Source organism: Ailuropoda melanoleuca, chromosome 3 (assembly GCF_002007445.2).
Source record: "Ailuropoda melanoleuca isolate Jingjing chromosome 3, ASM200744v2, whole genome shotgun sequence".
In the NCBI taxonomy this organism is placed as follows: Eukaryota; Metazoa; Chordata; class Mammalia; order Carnivora; family Ursidae; genus Ailuropoda; species Ailuropoda melanoleuca.
In genome coordinates this window covers 5,878,923-5,905,359 of record NC_048220.1, presented here as the reverse complement: position 1 = coordinate 5,905,359, position 26,437 = coordinate 5,878,923, and positions in this window count along the sequence as shown.

The window sequence follows — 26,437 nt, the reverse complement described above, 5'->3', positions numbered from 1 at the left end:
TTCCTACCCGCTGAATACAAAGTAATTACAAATAAAAACTGTAAATATTTTAGGTTTTCTCAACAAAGTTTCCTGAAAGGGAATCTAACACTGGCAAGCTGAAATGACTAATGCCTATTCCTCACGAAGAGTATTAGCCTAAGAAACGGAGGCTTATAATTTGTCAAAGATGGAGCTTCCTCAGTAATTAAAAGAAATGCTCAATTAACTTGAGGTTTTCATTTCAAGAGGATAAAGAAGCGTCTTTTAGACAAAAATAGCCCAGGCCATGTTGAAGTATATGATTAAGGACAAGGGGCTTTTCCTATTATACTTTATTAAAACTGGGCACTGGCACAGAGAAAGAGAAATAGGCTATTGAAGCTGAATATAGAACTTATAATCAGACTCATGTAGATGTGGAAACTCTCAGTGTGTGTGTGTGTGTGTGTGTGTACACGTGTGTGTGCACACGTATGAATATTTCTCATTTATGACACTGCCTAGATTCTGTATATATCTAAAAACTGGAAACAACCCAAAAGGCCACCAACAAATGACCACGCATCAAGGAATAGCTATATGACGGCATAATACGCAGCAATAAAAGTTACATACAACTAATATTTGCAATAGCATGAATCAATCTCAAAAATCACTATACTGAGTTGAAAGAACCCAAGCAAGCAAGTACATACTATATGATTCCATTTATATACAGTTCTATAGCATGCAAATTAATCTGTAGCAACGGAAAATCAGTTGGCTGTTGCTTGGGGTCAAGTGTGGGATGGACTGCAATGAGCAGGAGGAAACTTTTTTGGATAAATATTCATTATCTTGACTGTGGTAGTGGTTTCTCAGGTGAATACATAACTTAAAACAAGTCAACATGCACGTTCTCACATTCTGTACTCCGATTATACCTCAATGTTGTTTTATGAGAAAGGTCTGGTTCAAAAAGAAGAGGTCCAAAATATAATAGACGAGATCATCATTATCATTAGTTCAGTGGCAAGCTGGAACGGGTTACAAAGAACAAGTACAAGTTATTGGCCCGACGTAAATAACAGGAAAGGAGAAGAGAAGGTGTGTACGTACAGACAGATTTGCTGCAAGTAAGGCCGTTTTCTCATCTTACCACTTCTACTTCACCTGAAGCTGGCAAGGTTACCTGCCCAGAGTCCGAGGGGGCGAAGGGAAGTTAAAAACTCAACGGGGAAAATAGTTCAGTCGCAATCGCTGTAGAACAAATCAAACTTAGTGGCATAAAATAGCGACCATTTATTATGCACAGGAATTGTGTCAAGCATACGGAGAGGGCACAGCACAGATAGCTTATTTCTACTCCAAAATGTCTAGGATCTCAGCAGTTCTCTTGAGAGAGAGAAAGGTTAACTCAATGACCAAGGCGTGAAATCATCTGAAGGTTCACCCTCTCACACGTCTGCAGATGGATTCTGCCCCTGGGTCAGGATCCCAGCGGGGGCTATTGGCTGGACTATCTACAGGGGTCCTGGAGGCTTTCCAGAAGGCTACTTGCGCTTCCTCGCAACAGAGTATGTGGCTCTAGACCAGAAGAAAGTCTCCCAGGAGAACCAGGTGGGAACTGCACCATCTTTTATGACCTACTTGAAAGCTACTGCTTTAATTAACATGCCTGCCCAAATTCAAAGAGAGGTAACATAGACGTCAACCGCCCTGATGGAAGGAACAGCAAAGTCTCATTGTTATACCAGCCAGTGGGATACAGTGGCGACCATCTTTGGAAAAAATCTGATTGGCTACAGAAAGTTTGGAAAAGCCCTTATATGTGGGGGAGTGAGTAGTAGTGAGTTACATGCTGCCAGGTGTCATCTAAGACCCACCTGAGGGTGGTGATATCTAAATATAGTAGCACCATCTGCTCTCCTGTGTGGCTTTCCCTGGCAGTTGCCAGTTGCTATGGAATAAACACCAAGAAAGCAAAGCACAGAGCTCATCAGGAGCAGGGTTTGCCAGATGTGAAAGACAAGAGGGGAAAGAGAATTTAGGAATCCTGGCAAGAGCGTGTGAATCACAGAATTACGATGGGTAAGAAGAAACGTCTTTGAAAATTGAGGACTGACAGCTAATGCAACAACACACAGATCGCTTATTCTTATCAACTGGCAAAGTTAGTAAGAAAAAACACACACCCATTGGCAGGAATCAGAGCAAGTATCGAACTAGGGGTAACAGCACAAAGCCTGAAGCCAGACTACCTGAGTTTGTACCTGACCCATTATGGCTTACTTGCTTTGTCGCTTTAAGTACGGTAAATGTTCTGTGCCTCAATTTTCTCACCTGTAAAATGGGATAGTAGTACCTTCCTCATGGAATCATTAGGAATATCAAGTTTTTTATTACATGCAAAGCCCCTAAAACAGTGTCTGGCATATAATAAACACTAAATAAGGGCATTATCAGTATTAGAAAAGGCCCAAATCATTCTTGGTATGTAACGGCTTCATTAAATGCCCTCTGGAATGACACTTTTAAAACTGGCGATAGAGCTTATGCTTAGTAATAGAGACACCTGAAAATATTCTCAGTTTATAGGACCCTTGCACGGCTAAGTTTAAATATATACAACTCAAAAATGTGCACCCGTCTTAGGAACTCATTCCTAGCCACAGAATTCCAATTTTTATGCACATAAGCTGGCCCTTTCTTAGGATTTGTTGTGCTTGATTTTTTCTCAGAGGCAATACCATGATTGTCAGATAACCTGAATTGGGTAAATTTCCAAGACTGCTGCTTCTTAAATCCATTCCAGTCTCATGTCACCTCAAGACTGTCCAAAGTAAGTTTAGAATCCGATTGTCCTGATTATCCCTATCAGCATTCACATGAAAAGGATGTGGTCAGTTTAGCTTACCAATAATTGTTTAATGAGAAAAACTATAGCACTTAATTTTGATGTTAAAATGGCAAGATAAGTCTAAATGGCTTATGACGAAGGTAACTTGTTACAACAGATCATCGTAATCCAGTTAAAGGATACATTAGTTCCTAATACCCCACGGTACAAGTACGCCTCATGCTAATTTTTGACTCAACCCAGTCCCAATGACGCACATTAAAAACATTTCCTGACTGAATCTGATTTGGAGGCCACTAATTTGTTCTAAATATCTCATATTTTTAAGTTGGATCTATTAGGTGACATTTCTCAAAAAAGTAATGTCCAGGTATCCTTTTGAATATTTGTATAATCCCTCCTGTAAGATATAGGGCAATTCATCGGAAACTGGCAACTCATTCATTCTGAGAATCAGGTTTATTCCATGAGTTTCAATAACGATGACAGACCCTCCCCACCTTGAATAATGAAACATCTTCTGCTTCCTATATTCTGAACCCATGAATGAGGTAAAGCATACTAAAAATGTGGCACAGAAAACTTGCTAGCTTCTAGTTAACACCCCAGCAGAATGACACCGTGTCTTCTGACCATGTCAGTAATCACAATTTACTGACCACTTAAGTATTTGTAAAGCGCTTCATATGCTTGTTCGCCAATGACCTTCACGTAGGGATCCCTAGCCATGCTAACCTGTGTGTAGGAGACGACACACATCCTGCCTCCCCATGTTGCCAGGACCACCAGGGAGGGCAAGAAGCAACAAACTCCCCAACGCCCTGGTTGAAGGGGAGAAGACCATGAAAGCAGTAAATGAGGAAGTCCATACCAAACAGACATGAAAGCGACATGCAGAAATATGCCCTGGGGCAAGACATTCTATTTCCAGATACAGGAAGAGTAAGAATCTAGTGATAATGTGATCAGTCATCATAACATAGCTAAAGAAATTCTATGACATACAGAAGAGCACTAGTGCAGAGATATCATGCTTAAATGAGGACCAAGGAAGTACAGAGTGACGATCTGCTCATAGGAGCCTGCTTTAGGAAGCATCTTGTGTGGCAAGCAACCCAAAAAAGCAACTTTTAGTGACCCAGAAAAATGCCTACAGTAGACAAGGCTGATTTGCATACACCACCTGGATGACAGTCCTATTTCTCCCTGGAAATCAGTAAATTGGCATTTCCAGCATTTCTGGAAACAGGTATTTGCAGTATGCTTGTGAAATCAGATTTCTACGCCCGTGGTGTGGGTAACAAAATCTGTCCAGAGGTCTCAGTTCGTCTTGGTGACTGTCCTGTGGTGCTATCCACACCACCGCACACCCTCCCATCTTGCCAGAGCCCTAAAATAGCATCAGTGTCAAACCTCCCGATGCTGAAGGCTGTATTATGAAATCCAAAAGCCGAGTTTTTGTGGTCACCAACATCTTCTTGGCAGACTCCTCTTTCCCTTCATGTGCCAAAGTAGCGATGTTCCTCAGCGTCTCCCCTTGCTCTCTTTTCTTCCAATGCTTCATTGTCCCCTGGATTACCTACTCCCTTAACTGGGTGATCTCGGTGTCATCCAGGATCCTAACAGGAAACAAATGGCACACTCCAGGTGGGGCAAATTATGAAGAGTTTATCTAAAAAGAAGCTATTGACAAAGAAATGGACAGGATATGAGGGACCTTGAGGAGACAGTGCAGTAAGCCGGGGCAGAGCAAAGGAGGAACTATCACCATCTCCAGACTGAGAGGAACTAAGAGCATAATGACTGGAACTCTGGAGAAGGTTGTATAGAGAAGGTCACCTTGAGAGAAGAAGTGACCTTCTACTGAGGGACACAACCAGACCTAAGCCATGTCCAAGGGAGGAAAATAAATAAACAAATCAACAAATACACAAACATGACCTCTCTCTCCCATCGGCTCCCACTGATCTCCTTCTGGGGATCACTGGAGAAGTTCTCCCCGGGTTGTCATATTTCCACACATCTTGAGAGCAGAGGCCCTGACTGCCTTTGTTACAGACTGCCTTTCCAAGGACATTGGTATAGTACACAATCTTGGAAGATAAAGATTGTGTTTCCCTCCAGAGTCGAGGACAGGTGCGCTTACTGCCCATTCTAAAAGCTTCAGGTTCTCTAAGCTCACGGGTCTCCTGTGCAGGTGCCGCTGGCCTTTTTCACATTGTCTTGCAGATACATCAGGGTTTGGGGAACAGACACAATAAAATCTTGATACCCGAGCTACCACTATTGCTATAAGTGATATAGTTTTTTTTACTGACCAGGAGTCCAGTGTCTTCTTAGCTTCTGTGTGAGTTGACTTGATTGCTTGTAAGTAAGGAAAAATCTCAAGCCCTTCATAGTTCTTGACAGAGGTCCCTAAGGGCAGAACCTAATCTTAAGTCAGAGGACAGAGCTATCATCTGACTGATCCACAGAGGTCAGCCTTCTGGAGCAAAAACAGAGCAGAGCAGTCCATCTGAAGGGGAAAGTGGAATGTACCTGCCACTCATCTAAACACTGTTGACTGTCAAATCTGTATCTCCATGCCTGATGGAATATATCCTGAGCTTTGGACTCATACATCTAATGGCTCACTGGCTGTCCCATGGCTGTCCAACTCCCAAGGTTCCCAACTTCATGGGATGACAATCACCATCTACCTGTCCAGTTGCCTAACCTGTGTTTCATTCTTGACTCCTCTTTCTCCCCAAAACTCATGTTGTCAATATGAATTCATATCTAGTCTGTTCCTTGCTCTTCATCTCTACGACCACCCGCCTGCCAGGACAACACCATGTCCCTGTTGGAAGACACATCAACCTCCTTATACTTTTTCCTCAATTTCTTTCATGAATGTTCTATAGTTTTCTGAGTACAGAACCTTTGCCTCTTGGGTTAGGAATTTTGGTTAAGTTTATTCCTTAATAAGGAATACAATAAGGGTACAATTGTAAATGGGATCAACTCCTTCATTTCTCTTTCTTCTATCTCATTGTTGGTGTATAGATATGCAACTGATTTCTGCACATTGATTTTATATCCCGCCACAGTGCTGAACTCCTGTACGAGTGCTACGAATTTTAGGGTGGAGTCTTTTGGGTTTTCCACATTGAGTATCATGTCACCTGCAAAGAGGGAGAGTTTGACTTCTTCTTTGCCAATTTAGATGCTTTTGTTTCTTTTTGTTGTCTGGTTGCTGAGGTTAGGACTTCTAGTACTATGTTGAACAGCAGTGGTGATAGTGGACATCCCTACCATGTTCCTGACCTTAGGGGAAAAGTTCTGAGTTTTCCCCCATTGAGAATGATATTTTTGCCTCATCCTGACTAGCTTCCCTTGAGGTCTCTCAATACTTTAGCCACATTGATTTTCTTCTACTTCCTCCTACCGGCCCTGCTCCCTCCCTTGACATGTTTTTATACATGCTGACTTCTTTTCCGGGAACATGGTTTTTTCCCCTCTTTGTGTGGGTAATGCCTATTCATCCTTCAGATCTCTGGTCACGTGTTTCTTCCTTAGAGATACCTCCCCCAAACCCTCAGCTAGGCCATGTCTTTCTTTCCCCACCAGATCATGTTCTCTCTGAAGGTAGGAACCAGTGTGTTCTTGTTCACCATGAAAATGCCAGCTCCAAGCATAAGGTCTCCACAGTACAGACATGTCCTATTGATGAGTACAATGAAACTCAGTGGTCTGGGCCACAGTCAGAGAGGTACCCCTCAAATATGCCTATTCTGTCAGTGCCCAACAGAACAATAAAACATTTCCACATGCAAGTAACTCACCTACCATGATGCTGAATCAGAGGATCTCTTTGCGAGTTGCTGGAAAATTTTTAGCAAAATGGGAAAATTACCAAAGCAATGTTTTCAAGATGTGTGAAGTATAGATAAAATAACTTTTAAGAGTTCATTGTGCTGAAGAGAAAATTTGCTATCCAAATATTTTTCGTGATCTTCTTGATGTTTTTTGAAACCTAAAACATTACTTTAAGAAAAAATAGGTGAGGGGCGCCTGGGTGGCACAGCGGTTAAGCGTCTGCCTTCGGCTCAGGGCGTGATCCCGGCCTTATGGGATTGAGCCCCACATCAGGCTCCTCTACTATGAGCCTGCTTCTTCCTCTCCCCCTCCCCCTGCTTGTGTTCCCTCTCTCACTGGATGTCTCTCTGTCTAATAAATAAATAAAATCTAAAAAAAAAAAAAATAGGTGACATCTCCCTTAGAGCAATTTGACCTAAATTAATGTAGCAGAAACAGAAATGGCAATTAGAACTATAATTGAGCCATTTTTATTCCTATGCCAACGTATTTATTCTCATTCGCAATATCTGAGCTTGACTTTCTGGTTTTAGTATCTTTTTTTATATTTAAAAAGAAAGGCATAAAATGAAAAACAGGGACTAGCTCCACATGAGTAAGAACACAATATAATTTATCTGTCACTATCTTACTGCTCTGAGAACAAGAACAGTTTCATTTCCTTGCTTTTATCTAGAAAGGTACAGTGTTAACATTGCATGAACACAAACATTGGTATTTTCACTCCCTTTTTAATTGAGAAATATGATAAGAAGCCTATTCCCTTTAGTGACATACAGAGATTTTATATTTGTGCACAGTCCCACAAATTCCAAAGCCAAACACCCAAATGAGGCATCAGAAACACATTTTTCCACCTTTCTTCAAATTTTCAGTTCTGGGTCAGCAGCAGCTGAGGTGGCAATCAAGGCACAGTTTGGCCACCAGTTGAGAAGCAAACAAACCAACAAAATTCCATGAAGATTTTTATTTTAAGAAGGGCACATTCATAGTTCTTCATATGCTTAGTTTGGGCTGTTCTTGGAACTGACTCATTTTTTTTTCAGGACATGTCTCTCTTTTATACGTTCTTCTTTGCTGCAAATGAAGCTGTTAAGGATAGCAATAGCAGATCAGCAATAAAACCTACAACTGATTCTCCTGACATTCCTCTCTACAACCTTTTTTCTTTTCTTTTCTTTTTTTTTAATGATTTTTTATTATATTATGTTAGTCACCATACAGTACATCCCCGGTTTCCGATGTAAAGTTCGATTGATTCATTAGTTGCGAATAACACCCAGTGCACCATGCAATACGCGCCCACCTTACTACCCATCACCAGTCTATCCCACTCCCCCACCCCCCTCTCCTCTGAAGCCCTCAGTTTGTTTCTCAGAGTCCGTAGTCTCTCATGCTTCATTCCCCCTTCTGATTACCCCCCTTTCTTTATCTCTTTCTTCCCCTACATATCATCCTAGTTCTTATGTTCCATAGATGAGAGAAATCATATGATAATTGTCTTTCTCTGCTTGACTTATTTCACTTAGCATTATCTGCTCCAGTGCCGTCCATGTTGCAGCAAATGTTGAGAATTCGTTCTTTCCGATAGCTGAGTAATATTCCATTGTATATATGGACCACAGCTTCTTAATCCAGTCATCTGTTGAAGGGCATCTCGGCTCCTTCCATGATTTAGCTATTGTGGACAATGCTGCTATGAACATTGGGGTGCATATGGCCCTTCTCTTCACTACGTCGGTCTCTTTGGGGTAAACACCCAGTAGAGCAATGGCTGGATCATAGGGTAGATCAATTTTTGACTTTTTAAGGGACCTCCACACTGTTTTCCAGAGTGGCTGTACCAACTTGCATTCCCACCAACAATGTAGGAGGGATCCCCTTTCTCCACATCCTCTCCAACAATTGTTGTTTCTTGCCTTGTCTATCTTTGCCATTCTAACTGGCGTAAGGTGGTATCTCAGTGTGGTTTTGATTTGAATTTCCCTGATGGCTAATGATTTTGAACATTTTTTCATGTGTCTGTTAGCCATTTGTATGTCTTCATTGGAAAAGTGTCTGTTCATATCTTCTGCCCATTTTATGATTTGTTTATTTGTTTCTCGTGTATTGAGTTTGAGAAGTTCTTTGTAGATCTTGGATACCAGTCCTTTATCTGTGGTGTCCTTTGCAAATATATTCNTTTGCAAATATCTTCTCCCATTCTGTGGGCTGCCTCTTAGTTTTTTTGACAGTTTCCTTGGCTGTGCAGAAGGTGNCCTTGGCTGTGCAGAAGCTCTTTATCCTGATAAAGTCCCATAAGTTCATTTTATCTTTTATTTCTCTTGCCTTTGGCGATGTGTCGTGAAAAAGGTTGCTCTGGCCGATGTCATAGAAGTTGTTGCCTTGCCTATGTTCTCCTCTAGAATTTTGATGGATTCCTGTCTCACATCAAGGTCTTTCATCCATTTGGATTTTTGTGTATGGTGTGAGAGAGTGGTCAAGTTTCAATTCATTCTTTTGCATGTAGCTGTCCAATTTTCCCAGCACCATTTATTGAAGAGACTGTCTTTTTTCCACCGGATGTTTTTTCCTGCTTTATCAAAGATTAGTTGCCCAAAGAGCCGAGGGTCCATTTCTGGGTTCTCTATTCTGTTCCATTGGTCCATGTGTCTGTTTTTGTGCCAGTACCATGCTGTCTTTGTGATCACAGCTTTGTAGTACAGCTCGAAATCCGGCATTGTGATGCCCTCAGCTTTGTTTTTTCCTTTTCAACAGTTCCTTGGAAATTCAGGACTTTTCTGGTTCCATACAAATTTAAGGACTATTTGTTCCAGTTCTTTGAAAAATGTCCTCGGTATTTTGATCGGGATAGCATTGAAAGTGTAGATTGCTCTGGGTAGTATGGACATTTTAACTATGTTAATTCTTCCAATCCATGAGCATGGAATATTTTTCCATCNTATTATTCAACATAGTACTAGAAGTCCTTGCAACAGCAATCAGATGACAAAAAGGGATCAAAAGTACCCAAATGGGCAAAGAAGTCAAAAAGTCTCTCTTCACAGATGACATGATACTCTATATGGAAAACCCAAAAGAATCCACTCCCAAACTATTAGAAGTTATAGAGCAATTCAGTAATGCGGCAGGATAAAAAATCAATTCTCAGAAATCTGTTGCATTTCTATACAACCCTTTTTCTGCCCCAAGAGTAGGGGGGAGGGACTCTGGAGCAGCTGAACAGTGTAGTAAAGACATATTGGATTAAAGGAGCGAAGTGGGTGGTACCTGAGTTTTGTCCCTGACCTGTTACCATATCATCTTTAACTCAGTTTCCAAAATTAAAAAAAAAAAAAAAAAGACAAAACTGTGTGAGAAGGTTAATGCTAAGGTCCTTTAATCTCTGTGATTTCTACTGTCATAAAGAGATTGCCAATCAATCAATCAATAAACAAATATCACTGGGGCGCCTGGGTGGCATAGCGGTTAAGCGTCTACCTTCGGCTCAGGGCGTGATCCCAGCGATCTGGGATCGAGCCCCACATCAGGCTCCTCTGCTGTGAGCCTGCTTCTTCCTCTCCCACTTCCCCTGCTTGTGTTCCCTCTCTCGCTGGCTGTCTCTATCTCTGTCGAATAAATAAATAAAATCTTTAAAAAAAATAAATAAAATAAAAAATAAAATAAAAAATAAACAAACAAACAAATATCACTTCTTTCTCAAGTGGAACTTAGAACTGTTTTTATCCCTCATGATTTGTCACCAATATTTGGTTTTTAAAAAATAATAAGGATGATGGTAGCTTTTTGCAACAGACTAATCTTTGGTTTTATTTCTTTGTAAGTAAACATAAAAAAAGCAAAAATTCTAAAATGTTCATAAGCAAACATCAGCCTACAGCATGAGTTATTTGTGTAATGTTTTGCTTGCTTGAGTCAGTTTGCCTGCTATCCAACTAGAAATTTACACTGTGATCAAAGTAGGAACTTTATTATTATTATGATATGTTAGTCACCATAAAGTACATCATTCTATCTAATATTTGAGTGATAAAATGCAAAGTGCATTTATACAGATGGTGACAAATATTTGAATCAAATTACTCACAGTGTCTTTCAGGGACTAATTATTCCATGTCTAGACATTACTTTCACACCAAGTACCCTTCGGGGGTAAACAGCTCAGAAAGAACACGTTTGTACAGAGTATGGAAAGCAATGTGGCTACTTGAAAATAAACCTCATTCTGTATGGCCAACAAATCTCCAAATTTTACTCTCCAGATCTCTTTACAATTTCAAAAAATTAGTAAGGAGCCCAGGAAAGCCTCTGTCTCCATGGTCTGCATCTACCATTATTTACCATATAGGAAACTAAAATGGAGCAGTCCTTTAAATATGCACATATTCGTTAGTTTTAAAATAACAATAACTGGAGGGGATTATGCTAAGTGAAATAAGTCAAGCAGAGAAAGACAATTATCATATGGTTTCACTCATATGTGGAACATAAGGAATAGCATGGAGGACCACAGGGGAAGGGAGGGAAAATTTGGGAAGAAATCAGAGAGGGAGACAAACCATGAGAGGCTCTGGACTCTGGGAAACAAACTGAGGTTTACAGAAGGGAGGGGGTGGGGGGATGGGGTAGCCAGGTGATGGGTATTAAGGAGGGGGCGTGTTGTGATGAGCGCTGGGGGTTATATGCAACTAATGAATCACTGAACACTAAATTAATTAATTAAATGTAGTGATAAGAAACTATTACATTGGAACACAGATAACATATTTTTATGAAAAATAATATTGTAAAACAAAAAAATACAATCAGAGGGGCACTGTTTCACATGTTTTGCCAATGTCTTTATGTCTGGCTTAACAGGAAACAACGGTAATTTTCTATGTGCTTCTGAGTTTAATCCATTGAGATATGTTGCTTTGGTTGAAGCAAACGAAAAAAAATCAGATCTGGTCCAGATACACTGATGGAAAGCAGGACTATTTTGACTTTGCATCCAATTGTGGATATTCTACGTAAACTCTATAAACAAATCTAAAAGTTTATGATAATTTGTTAGATTTTAAAAAGCTACTCAATCAATATGTAGAACGACTTTTGATTTTTGAAAAAGAAATTTCCAAGTGTATATGTGAATATGTAAATACAGCCCCGGATGCATAATGAAAAGGTCCTTTAAAAATAAATACTTTATTTTTTAACGTCTATGATATGCATCATATATTATTGTGTAATATATATCATATGTAAATATTACTTACTACGTTATTAGGATAGTATCTATTTAACCTCTACAATAACTCGGGGCAGGGGAGGAAAGGGGATCCCAAAAAGAATGACACGTGAATTATGGATACGTTTTACTTTCTTTCTTGTGGGGAGTCTGTGTGCCTGTGTGTATGTACCTTTGTTTTTCAAATTAAAAAAAAAAAAAAAAAGGGAGGTGGAGGGAGCAGGTTGGAGAGGAAGCTGGACCCAACTTTCAGACTTTTGAGCGAGACCGAATGCCAGAAGAGCACAGAAAATTGACAAAGTCCTGGTAAAAACGATTTTTTTCTCAAAATCCTATCTCTATCAAATCACTTAATAATATTTGGAAAGAACACAAAGTTTTCAGATAAGCAACGTACACAGAAGAAACGCTAGCCACAAGTCCTTTTTGAAAAGTACTTAAAGATGTAGTCCAGCCAAGCTAGAGAGGAAATTCCAAGGGGGATGACAGGAACAGACAGGTGGCCATGTAAAAGGGTCCATTACCGAACACACTGGCCTCCACTACAGGACGCTGTACATTTCAAGTAATATTGGAGCTGCCCAGTGACTCGAGTTAAGCATATACAACAGGTATGGGATCAGGCAGAACGTCTACTGTAGAACCGATGCTATGCATTTCCTCGGCTTTTGGAACTCTCTGCACCACCCGTCTGTCAGAAAGCGTAACCAGAAATCAACTAAAAACCCTTCCGGCAAGTGAAAGTTCATAAAGGAAAGATCTAGAAACAAAACTGAAAATCAGGAGCCTCTGACCGATGTTCCTCCCTTTCCCCCTTTGCTTCTTCCCTCCCTTACAGGCGCCAAAGTCCCATCCCAAAAACGTTGCTTCCCCAGACCGAGTGGAACTTGGATGTTCATTGAAGTTTCTCATTCAGGTTTGAGAGGATGGAGATAGCTCTAAATGGAGGTTATCTTGGATGAGTAGGTCAACTTAATAATATTATTGTCTATTCATCTAAAAACATACATCCCATACCTAGCTCCAAAGAGAAACAGATCTGGGTTTTCCATTTGGTGACTAAGCCTATGATCTTGCTTCCACTGGAAGAGAAGCCCATACAACTTTAAGGAAATTTTATTTTCTGACTCATGATAAAGAAGTATAGAACCACGTAGCTCATTCATCTACTCAAAAATATTCAGTGAACACCTCTAGGTCCCAAGTACTGTGCTGCATGGTGGAGATAGGACAGTGCATAAGGTAGACACCCTGTCCTCCTAGAACTAAGACTCTTTGTCATACTTTGTCATAGATAAAATATTAACTAACTCAAGACAACAAATATGCTTACAGAATAGTCTCTTGAGATACAGAGTACATAACACATTTCTCTGAACAAATGTAACAACAGAAGATTCATTGGATTCATTGTCAACCTGTTTCCTGACCCAAAAAAATGCAGAATTTCAACAGCTGGTCTGAAATTTTCTCCACGTTTGAAAAACATTAACATTTTTAGCTCTAATTTAAATATTAACAAAATAAAAGATATTAATCTAAACAATTTAATGCACATTTTGACCACCTGGTCAACATCTACAATAGAAGTAGTCAGTTAATATATTTTCCTAAAGTTCTGTTCTTTGGAAGGTTATATTTAACTTAGTTCCATTTAAAATAGTCTTAAACTTCAGTGTATTATCATTGTCATTACTCATCCAATTGCTTCCTCTAATATTTTCTTCCAACGTTTCCATTTTCCTGATATGCAATACCATGACGTTTCTTTATCACTACACAGCGGAATGCGTGCCTCCCAGAACATGCCTCTTTGGCATAAGGATTCTTTTTTTTTTTTTTTAAGATTTTATTTATTTATTTGACAGAGATAGAGACAGCCAGCGAGAGAGGGAACACAAGCAGGGGGAGTGGGAGAGGAAGAAGCAGGCTCATAGTGGAGGAGCCTGATGTGGGGCTCGATCCCGTAATGCCGGGATCACGCCCTGAGCCGAAGGCAGACGCTTAACAGCTGTGCCACCCAGGCGCCCCAAGGATTCTTTTGAGCTAAAGGCAATCAAGACCCAGCAGACTCATGAGGCGCTTTTTACTTCCCTCTTCAATGCCTAAAAAAAAGGGGACCTGTCCCAGAAAGAGAGCTATTACAGGAGATAATTTTTTTTTAATGTAAAAGACTTAATCTGCACATCAGGGCAAACACCTGATAACCAAAGAACTTCATCTTCTCCTCTTATTTTCCTATGAACAGTCTCCCCCACTCTGAAGCCCTAGACCCTATAATTTTCCTTAGCCCAGGATGGCATAGAAGCCTCAATTACCTGGCTGCCTTTGAGTCCCCTAATTCTGGGGGCAGGGGGGCTAGGGTAGAGGTAAAATTATTTTTCCTCCCCTATACCTATTTACTCAAGAAATTCCTGTTTAATTCATTTCATCTTTCCTCATAAATCATTGTGCCAGCTCCTTGTAATTCTTGTTGTTGTTGTTTTTTTTCTGATTCTTTCTAGATTTCTGGAGCTAATGAGGTGGTCAGTACTTAGCCTGCCACATTTCTAAGACTTAGGTAAGAATTATGACCACCCTGTCCAATGTCATGTTGTTTCTGTCTAGAAGATAAATTATCCTATCTAAGCGTCATGGTGCTGTGCTAAGTTTTCGTAATTTAATCTAACTCTGGGGTCTTTTTTGGCAGCTTTCTCACACAGGATAACATCTATGTGATTGGTTTACTTCAAGTCAACACAAATTAAGATGACGTATCCTGTGTCTCCCCAGCTGTTCCCCTCTCTGATATACGCATGAAGAACTTCCATGTACTTAGAGGGGGAACAGGGAAATAAGGGACAAACATCATGGATCCCTTACTGAAAAAGAACTGCCATAGTGTTTTTAAGAAATATTTTGGGCATATATTTACAAGCTTGGGGTGGGCTGACTATTAGTTATTTTTTTAAAATAGTGCATCGCACTACACATTGACGATATTCTTTTCCCTATTACGTTAATCGAAACGTGAACATCATGATCTACGCATATAAAGAGCCAATGATTCAACTGCAGGGGAAAAACTATTGAACTCACAGCCTAGTATAATATCGGTTCTGCTACTAATTAATTGCCTATCATAAGTCTGGTGCTATACCAGATATACGGCATGAGGATGAAAAAGTAGTTTCTGTTGACGGGGAATAGCAGGAAAGAGAAGGCGAAATGGTAGTGAGCTGTTTATAGCAATGGACTTAAACTCTCCAAGCCAAATGGGGCTTTTACGCTTTTTAGCTGTTTGACTTTGAACAAGTTCTTGAACCTTGCTAACCCTAAGTTCCTTCCTCAGAGGCTTAGAAAACATGTAAAGCTAAATTGAATGCCTCCCATTTACTACAACTTACTTAAGGTTAACGCTTCCTATTATTAAGTGATTTACATAAATTATCTCATTTAGTCATCATTTATCTTGTGAAGCAGGGAGGCTCAGAGAGCTGAAGTCACAGTAAGGAAACAACAGATGTGGGACTGAAACATAGTTTTATCTCCAATTTTAGGATGTTTCCTTCTGTTTTTCATTGTTTGTTTTAATCAATGAGACACTGACACACAGGTTTACACATTGTTCTAAGGGGCTTATCATGAAAACCACGGTCTTCAGAGGTCTACCTTCCACCATTCCCAACCCCCAGAGGTGGCTGCCTAGAAGTCTTGGAGCAGTCTCTCTCTTGGCATTTACCTCTACATCAGTAAATAATCGTGTTTATGGCACACTACTTGTCTGGGGTGGACAGGAAGGGGCAGGCAAGGGGGACAGAGATTAACTGTTGTTTTTCACAATGAAAGATGAGAATCTTCCACCATTTCTATACTTCCAACACCTCCACACCCACATCCATCGTTCCCTCCCCTACACCCTCACCAAATAGTCATACACTCTATTCAGCATTTAACTCATCATGACTATTTAATATCTGCGCCTTAGTATACTTTTTTAAAAAGATTTTATTTATTTGTTTGAGAGAGAGAGAGCGCGCACACCAGAGAGAGAACACAAGCGGAGGCGAGCGACAGAGGGAGAAAGCAGACTCTCCACTGAGCAGGAGCCTGACACAGGGCTCGATCCCAGGACTCTGAGATCATGACCTGAGCCAAAGGCAGATGCTTAACCTACTGAGCCACCCAGGCACCCCATATGCTTTAGTATACTTTGATTATGTTTTTCTTGCACAACCTTTTTGTTTTCTTCAGATTTAATATGCTCTCATTCCCCATGTGTTTAACATTACTGTGTTTCCACTCCTCTCTGCTTCTCTCTCAATGTATCCAAATATGCCAAATATTCTTTTTTGTCACTTTCTTCTGTTGGAGACATTGCTCCCAGAGCTTTCTGACCTATTTCACTCCAAAATGGTGGCCCTCCATGCTGACCACCAGTCCCCATCCTCTGCACTTATTTCTTCCTGGCGTTGGATACTTTATTCCCCAAATCCCATGAATTGCCCTTTCTTCATGTACTCTCTTATTTCAGAGAGTGGCTTCCCAAGAAAGAGTTCTTAGGAGTTAAAATGCTTTAGGCTTTACATGCCTGAAAATGTTCCAGTCTTTCACACTTAACTGATAGTTTTGCTAGGTATACAATTTTCGGTTGAATATCGTTTATCCTCAACTTTATGAATACATTACTCCACTGTGTTCCAGCTTCCAGTTGTTGCGAGGAGCTCAGAAGGTCTTCTGATTTCTGATCCTTTATGTGTTACCATCACCACCCCCATCCCTCTTGGTGTTTCTAGGGCCCTCTGTTTGTCTCCAGGTTTCTGTTTCATGATGCTATGCTTTGGTGTGAGTCTATTTTCATCTGCTACTCTGGGAAACTCAATGGTTTAATTCTGGAAACTTTTCCTGAATTAATTTTTAATGTTTTCCTCCTTTCTGATTTCTCTGTTTCTCAGATATGGTACCTCCACTATGGAATTTCTCAACTCACTTTTCTTCCTAATTTTCCATATGCATACATTAATATCCATGAGCTTTTCTCTGAATATTCCTTCAAAAACTGATATCTTGTTCTTCCTTCACAGCATTTTCTCTTATATCTAAGAATAGTAATGATCAATTTCTGTAAAGCTTTCATTTTCCTGATTAGCTTTTTGTAAGTTTTACAGTCTTGTTGTGGGTTTTGTTTTGAACTCTTTTATGTTAGACACTCCCTCAGGTGTCTGTTCATTGTAGCCTATCTGCTCATATCTAAGAAAGTGACTGGAAATTCTATGGCCTGCCCAACCATGGCCTTTATACAAGGGAATCTGGCTCTTCTTTTATTAGAGAATCCCTGGTATCATTATCTTTACATATCTGTTCTTAGACTTGTCAGAAATTCCAGAAAATAATCTTCCAATCACTCAAGTTTTGTGAACCCAGGGGAAAAAAGTTTGGCAAGGGAAGGGATCTTATATTCATATATAACATTTCATTTAATAACCATGTTTCCATTTGGGCCATGTTCACCAACATCTGGTTTACTATCTACAGAGAAAAATCTTTAATTTACTGTTGATTTGGAGTAGGCACAGTGTTTAATGGAGGAGGGAAGCTGCTCCATTAAGAGTCTTTCAGTCTGTCCTTTTGGTTTTAGCACCACGTTCACCCTCACTTTCTGAGGTATCTGGGGCTACCATATTTGGGGCATATTTGAGGTCTGCTGTGCAAAAGGGTGCTTCTTGTATTTCTCTGTGACTGGCTTAAGATTCAGCAATCTCAGATCAAATAAGTCTTTTCCTTATTTCTAAAATATTCCTGATGTTGCTGACTTGCCTCTCCCCCTCTACTGTATGACTTTCTACATTTTTTCACTGGGATTTTAGAACATGATTCAGGGAGCATATGCATCTGTGCTAGTATATGTGTTCATGCCCTACCTTTAACCAGAAACCCTCAGGATTCCATGCATTTACCACTATTCCAGCATAGAGAAACATCACATAATGTATTTCACTCCTTTGCATTTCCATGTTTTTGGCTTCCTCTCTATTCCACAAGAGACACTCTGCCTTGAGGAAAATTAGAATTATTACAGTTGGAATGCCAAGGAAAAGTACTGCAAAATAGGCTCCTTCAAGAAAAAGGGCAGAAAAGCTTTCAATAACAAGAGACATATAGTTAAGAGAGAGAAGAACTTTTCTAAATTCAAAAATTTCCCAATAAGTATCTAGAACCAAAACTAAGAGGACTCAACATATGGTTTTGACCATAAACCATGGGGTAGCAAATTCCTGCTCTACAGATGGTAATAAGAATTCCTTGCCAGGGTAGAGTAAGTAGACTAGAGAGAGGGGAGGGGAGAAGGGCTCAGCCCTGAGCCTCTCCCAAGACTGGGTGGAGAGAGAAGCTGGTAAAAAAGCATCTCAAGGGGCTCAGTAAGTTAAGTGTCCAGCTCTTGGTTTCAACTCAGGTCATGATCTCAGAGTCCTGGGATCAAGTCCTGCAACAGGCTCTGGGCTCAGCTGGGAGTCTGCAGGGGATTTTCTCTCTCCCTTTGCCCCTCCTCCCACTTACACGTGCTCTCTCACTCTATCAAATAAACAAAATAAATCTTTAAAAAAGAGAGAGAGCACATCTCAAGATGAATTAGGAATCTCTGGGCAGGGTACATGAGAAATCTGAGCAGAGGTCTCTCTATAGATTACATTCAGTCAATAGGGTTTAGGCTCAATAAAGTTGTATGATTAGATGTCATTTCTAATGGAGTCAAAATAAGTAAGTTAGAGAAGTGACCTTGAATAATAACAAGCTGGAAATATACTAGCTATCTCCTTGTGATATAAGAAAATATCACAGGGGCAGTTGGGTGGCTCAGTTGGTTGAGCAACTGACTCTTGATTTTGGCTCAGGTCATGATCTTAGGATCATGGGATTAAGCCCCATGACAGGCTTAAGGGTCAGTGCAGAGGCTGCTTCTCCCTTTCTCTCTGCTCCTCCCCCAGCTTGTGCTCACTCTCTCTCTCTCCTAAATAAATAAATAAAATCTTTTTTTAAAAAAAAAAGAAGAAAATCACAATCTATATGCATTTTTAACTACCAGTAAATACCAACAGGCTCCTTACATGGCCAGGATGCCCACAGTGATGGTAAGCACTGATAACCTGTAGAAATACGGTATTAGTATTAAACACCTGTTTTTCTTTAAATGTTAAGATCTTCACTTATTTATAATTATCTTCCCCATATGAAGATCTAAGTTTCTTTTCAATAAACCCAGAGCAGCTATCACAGACCACAAAGTGACATCAGACATATCACCAAGAGGATGAAACTTTTAAGGCACCAGTGGGGCCCTCGTGTCCCTCTGTGACCAAGGACCACAGAGAAGTGCGCAATGTAGCACTTGCTTCCCTGGATTTCTCGAAGTACAAAGGAGGTTAACGGGCCAGACAACACATAAAGTTGAGCTCCCCTACTTTTCACTCCTTAAATAATTTTAGGGAACATCAATAACCACAACCAAAACAGCAAATCAAAACTAGTCAGTGCCTATGCCAAACAGAAGTTCTATTATGGTTGATGCTTGAACAACAGAGGTTTGAACTGCATAGGCCCACTTATATGCAGCTTTTTTCAACAACTATATTGGAAATTTTTTTTGGAGGTGTACACAAATTGGGAAAACATACAGACGAACTGCGTAGCCTAGAAATAGCAAAAAAATAAGAAAAAGGTAGGTCAAAATGCATAAAATATATGCAGAAACTATTTTATCATTTACTCTCATAAAATGTGCACAAATCTATTACAAGAACTTCAGATTTGTCAAAAATTAGGCACACGACACCATACATGGCACCATTCATAGTCAAGGGAAATGTAAATGGGTAAAGATGCAGTATTAAATCATAATTGCATAAAATTAACTGTAGTACACACTGTCCTCCTGTAATAATTTTGTAGCAACCTATTTGTTGCTATTGTGGTGAGCTCAAGTGTCGCAAGTATCTACTTAAAATGTCATGAGACACTAATTATCTCTGCCTGAGCAGTTCATCTCTCCAGGAACTTGTGTGTTACAGTAAAAAGCGATCTCTCCCGGTTCTCACATACATTTCATCACGTGTAGAGCAATACCATAAACCTTGACTAACACCATGGGACCCATACGAAATGCCAGTAGTGATGTGGGAAGTGCTACCAAGAGGCAGAGGAAAACCACAACATTACAAGAAAAGTTGAATTGCTTGATACCTACTGTAGACTGAGATCTGCAGGTGCAGTTGCCCACCATTTCAAGATAAATGAATCCAGTGTAAGGGCAATTCAAAAAAAAAAATTGGTGAAGCCGCCACTGCTTATATACCAGCAGGTGTGAAAATCTTGCATTTTTTGCAAAATATTTTTTATCTCATGTAGAAAATGCAGCTTTTATATGGGTGCAGGATTGCTTTAAGAAAGGCTTACCTATAGATTCGAAAATGATTTGAGAAAAAGCTAAGTCATTATATGACAACTTAAAGCAAAGGGAAGGTGAATCCACATTTTTCTAGATAAGCTTCCTGAGGCAAGTAAAACTAAAGCAAAAATAAACAATTGGGACTACATCTAAATAAAAACTTTTACACAGCAAAGGAAACCATCAACAAAACACAAACATAACCTACTGAATGGGAGAAGATATTTGCAAATGATATTACCCAAGAAGGGATTAATGTCCAAAATACATAAAGAACTTATACAACTCAACACCAAAAAACAAACAATCCCATGAAAAAATGGGCAGAGGGTCTGACATTTTTCCGAAGAAATACTACAGATGGCCAACAGACACATGATTTAAGATGCTCAACATCACTAATTGTGAGGGAAATGCAAATCAAAACCACAATGAGACTTCACCTTACACCCGCCAGAAGGGCTAAAATAAAAAAGACAAGAAATAACAAGTGTTGAGGAGGATGTGGAGAAAAAGGAACTTTCACGCACTGTTGGTGGGAATGCAAACTGCTGCAGCCACTGTGGAAAATAGTATGGAGATTCCTCAAAAAGTTAAAAAATAGAACAACCACATGGTTTCGTAATTTCACTGAGTATTTGCCCAAGGAAAGCAACTACAACAAACAAAAAGATAATATGAACCCCTGTGTTTTACTGCAGCACTATTTACAAGAGCCACAATATGTGGAAGAAACCTAAGTATCCATCAAGATATAAGAGGATAAAAAAGGTGTGATTGAGAGAGAGAGAGAGAAAGGAAAATATTACACAGCCATAAAAAGGATGAGACAAAAAAAAAAAGAGAGAGAGATCTTGACATCTTGCCATGTATCACAACATGGATGGACTTAGAGGGTATTATGCTAAGTGAACTAAGTCAGAGAGAGAAAGACAAATACCATATGATTTCACTCAAAACAAAACAAATGAATAAACACAAAGTGAAATCAGACCTGTAAGTACAGAGAACAGACTGATGGTTGCCAGAGGGGAAGGGTTGAAGGAGATGGACAAAATGGGTTAAGGGGAGTGAGAGATACAGGGTTCTCTTTATGGAACAAATAAGGGATAAAAGGCACTGTATAGGGAATATAGTCAATGATACTGGAATGGTATTGCAAGGTGACAGATGGTAGCGACATTTGTGGAGAAAAGAGCATAATGTATAGAGATATTGAATCACTATGTTGTACACCTGAAACTTATGTAATATTATGTGTCAACTATACCCAAATCAAAAAAAAATTTTTTTTAGCTTGTAACTATGGAAAAAAAAGGAAGGTGAACAATCTAAAGCTGGTGAATTTATTGCCAGCAAAGGATGGTTTGATAATATCAGAAAGAGGCTTGGTTTAAAAACCGTCAAAATAAGAGAAGCACTTTCTGCTGACCAAGAGACAGCAGATGAGTCCCAGACACCATTAAGAGAATCATTGAGTAGAAAGGCTATCTGCCTGAATAGGTTTTAAAGCAGGTACAAGTGCCCTATTCTGGAGAAAGATGCCACGAAAGACATCAATGGGTAAGGAAGAGTAGCAAGCACATGGATTTAAGGCAGGAAGGGAAAGGCTAACTCTACTGTTTGCTGCAAATGCAGCTGGGTTTATGAACAGTACTGCCCTTGTCTATAAAGCCGACTTCTGAGACTTGAAGGCAATATATAAACACCACCTACCAGTCTTCTGGTTGTACAACTAGAAGGCCTGGGCAGTGAGAACATTTTTTCTGGATTGGTTCCATCAATGCTTTGTCCCTGAAATCAGGAAGTATCTTGCCAGTAAGGGGCAGCCTTTTAAATATCAAATACCTAGTATTGAATTCTTTTGATATTAGACAATGCCCCTGGCTACCCAGAACCCCAAGCGTTCAACACCAAAGGTGTCGAAGTGGTCTACTTGTCCTCAAACATAACGTCTTTAATTCTGCCTCTAGATCAGGGGGTCAACAGCTTCTGGTCACCAGTAAGCTATTAGAAGTTTTGGGGGAGTCAAGAGTTATATATGGATTTTCTGTTACTCAAAGGGGTTGGCACTCTTAACCCCTGCATTGTTCAAGGGTCAACACTGCTATTGTAATTTTCAAGAAGGTATTTTTTTTTTTGGAGCATTTGCACAGAGAACATGTTTTATTGAGGAGCAGATACAGAACAGCACATTCTACCACCTGTGGGGAAGGGTTAGCTTCAGGAAAAGGCCTTTACCCCGTAAGAAAACCCCCAGTGGAGTCAAGAAGGTATTTTTAAAGTAAAAGAACAGATAAATCTTATGGCACAAAAAGAATCATAAAAATCAAATTCCCTGGTCTGTATTAGTCTATTCTCTAGGGCATGTTATGCTATTAGCAGCTTTAGAATAATGGTAGAGTGATCTACTCCAGAAGTAATAAAAAGTCTAATTGGAATCGGAAGCTATTATAAATAACAGAGTCACAAAATTATCCAACTCCAAATAATGCCTTAATGAGACAGAAATTCATTAATTATGTTTCTTAAACTTAGGCAAAGGCAATAAAACCACAAAAAACATATTTTGGTTTTTCTGGTTTTGACATAAACCTAATCAGTACCGGAACTAAGGGAATAGGAGTACAGGAATCCTTCTCCCTTTCTTGTCCTCTCTTCCCAGTTAGATCAGGGTGTGTACAAAGTCCTTTTCCATAGAGCATCAGTGTTCGTTTATCTTTTAGAACTGTCTGATCCTAAATGAACTAAACATGACCTCCTACAGTTATGGTTAATTCTTACATTTGTTCATGACACAAAATGCACTTGTGTTTATTTCTTTAGCAAGCCATTCCCCCTGTTTTTATTATTATAAATAAAGACATTAAACAAGACCTTACCAAAGACTAATTTCTGTGGCACTTCATCTGATGCTTTGCTGTGTTATCGTTATGCTGTATTCATGGCCAATCCACATTGCCAGGCTCCATCAAGATGATTAGACATCATAATGAAATATCAGAGTATACGCATGCCTCTCTAAAAGCCAAAGGATCACATATGAAGAATGAAAGAGATAAAAACAAACAAAAAAAAACCTATAGCAGCATTATCTACAATAGCCAAGCTATGGAAAAAGCCCAGCTGTCCACGGACAGATGAATAAAGACAATGTGGCATATATATACAATGGAATATTACTCAGCCATCAGAAAGAACGAAATCTTGCCATTTGCAATGACATGGATGGAGCTAGAGAGTATGATGCTAAGCGAAATAAGTCAGTCAGAGAAACACAAATACCATATGATTTCACTCATATGTGGAATTTACGGAACAAAACAAATGAACAAAGGGAAAAAAAAGAAACAAACCAAGAAACAGACTCTTAACTACAGAGAACACACTGATGGTTACCAGAGGGGAGGTGGGGGTGGGGATAGGTGACACAGGTGATGGGGATTAACCATTTATCATGATGAGCACCGAGGGTTGTATAGAAGTGTTGAATCACTACATTGTACACCTGAAATTAATATAATTCTGTATGTGAACTAACTGGAATTTACATAAAAACTTAAAAAAAAAAACAGAAACATACTTGTAAACCGAGAGAACAAGCTTTTAGTTGCTGGGAGGTGGGGAGGGGAGCAGATAGGGAGAACGGGCAAAATAGGGGAAGGAGCTTACCAGGTACAAACTTCCAGTTACAAAAATCAGTAAGTCATGGGGATGAGAAGTACAGCATAGGAAATATAGTCAACAATATTGTAATAACATCGTATGGTGACAACACTTATCCTGGTGAACACTGACTAATATATAGAAGACCTGAATCACTATGGTGGACACCTTAAATGAATATAACATTGTATGTCAACTATATTTCCATTAAAAAGAAAAATTAAAAAAGAAGAGCAAGGCCCAGGACCAAGAAGGGGTGTACAAATAATAAGGTGGGGTCAGGTTGGGAAGTATCACTAACATCTCCCTCTGCCAACATCTAACGCCATCCTCCCAAAAATTCAATGCAGGCTTCCAGATTTTTGTTAAGACAGGCTGGGTTATTCATACCAATCCTTCCTCTGAAAACAGCTTTTATAAACCTGGATAAAACGTCAACAATCCCTTCTTTACACAATCAAAAAGCTGAAAAGGGAGTGAGGCATACGTGGCCAAGAGAACAGGAAACTGGAGACAGAGAGGGAAGAAAGTACAGCCACGTTTGCCATGTGACTATTTTCCAAACCAGGAAACTGCTTTTGATACCCTTTTAGGACAAGAGGAACAGAAACCAAAGGTCAAGACGTACGCAAAACAGGGAGTCTAATATGGGGGGAGAAAGACCTCTGCAGATGTATCCTCACCCATACTTACTTCTTTTACTTTATAAAGAAAAAGGTATATTGGATAGGATTTGGGCTTGTCATTTTAAGAATCCTGCCTGAGAAACCATACATGTTTTCCATTTACTTTTGGATGTTCACAGTTTTTTGTTTTTGTTTTGTTTTGAAGTAGGCTCCTTGCCCAGTATGGAACCCAACACAGAACTTGAACTCACAACCTTGAGATCAAGACCTGAGCTGAGATCAAGAGTCGGACGTGTAACTGACTGAGCCACTCAGGCACCCCTACACAGTTTTATTTTTGACCCAGGAAATTAAGGTCACTCATTTGCCACAGTTTGAAGCTTGTCCCAGACTGAGGTCAAATTCTCTGAGGTGCTGGGTGCAGCAAGAGTAATCAGATCAAAGCGCTGAGTTTTTTTTTGAATGACTACTGTACATGGACTTACGGGAACACCTGTGCCTCTACAGACATGCATGGAACTGAGGTTCTCGGAATTTACCCTTGGTTATCTGCTTGCATGGATTGTATTAGCACTGAGCTGTAAGAGACAAATACTGCAAAGCTTCTAAGCTTCCTTATCCAGTGAGTAGAGAAGAGAAGCAAAGCTGGATATGGAGATCCAGATGGACCAAAGCACAAAACAGATTAAATCTACACCCAGCTCTGCAAGTCAGAGCTGGCAGGAAATCTACAAAGCTGAGATGGCAAAATAGCTTGGCATACATCAAAGAAGCAGAATTACAGGATGTTAACCCACCAGCACTGGGAGTAGACCCAAATTTTGGTAGGGAAGAAAAGAAAGCCAGATCCTGTTTGGGCAGCTCCAACAAGAAGATCCAAGGCCCCTACCTTCCTCCCCTGACCCTCACCTTCCTGAATAAATGCAGTAATGGTGTGAGCCCACTTTTCCCATCCTGCTGAAGTTCTACTAGTGCCCAAGTAACTGGAAAAGCAAGCTAAAGAAAGCCTACCCCTTCATTCTTAGAGAGACTATAGGCTTGAAGAGATTTATACCCAATCAAGGATGAAATAACAGAAAAGAGGAAAGAAAAGAAAAACTATTCCCAGATCTATAAAACAGAAAAAATATGGATAGCATACTAAACAAATTTGAAGAACACGTTTATTAAACTTCATATCCAAAAAATGACAAAATTGTAAACAGCAACTTCTCTGTAGTCTTAAATAATGGGCAGGAGCTGATTGTAGAGAACAAGGTCAAGGTGACGGGCCACAGGGTGAAGTACATGGCTTAAGAGCGAATATTTAGTGCTGTCTCCTCTGCTGCCAGAATGCATGGGGCTGGTAGGAGTGACCGCTCTCCCAATCACATCTAATAACCCTCTTGAAGAACTTTGACTGTGATGTGCTGGGAGGCCCTAAGATCCACAGAAAGAGCAATTCTACCAGAAGACAGGAATGTGTGGAATAGAATGCAAACAGAATGCCCCCAAATCATTTTAGGTTCCTCATGCCAAAAGCCAACGGTCTGAGAAGCAGGTCTCTGTACTGGCCAAGACTAGGCACACTGAGAAGAGGAAAGTGGGTCGCTGCCATATGATAGGGGGCTACATGCGAAATCCAGGGATGCCCTGGGGCCCCTCGGAGTCCCCGCCCACTGTCCAATAGTAGTAGTCAATGGGAAACTCCAGCCATCTAACAAAAAGAAGACCTCCAAAAACTCAGATCCTGCAGGAATGGAACATGGGATCACCAACTTGATAAAGAACACCATCCAGCTAAGGCTGCAGCAGAAAGGGAGGGGACCATAGCG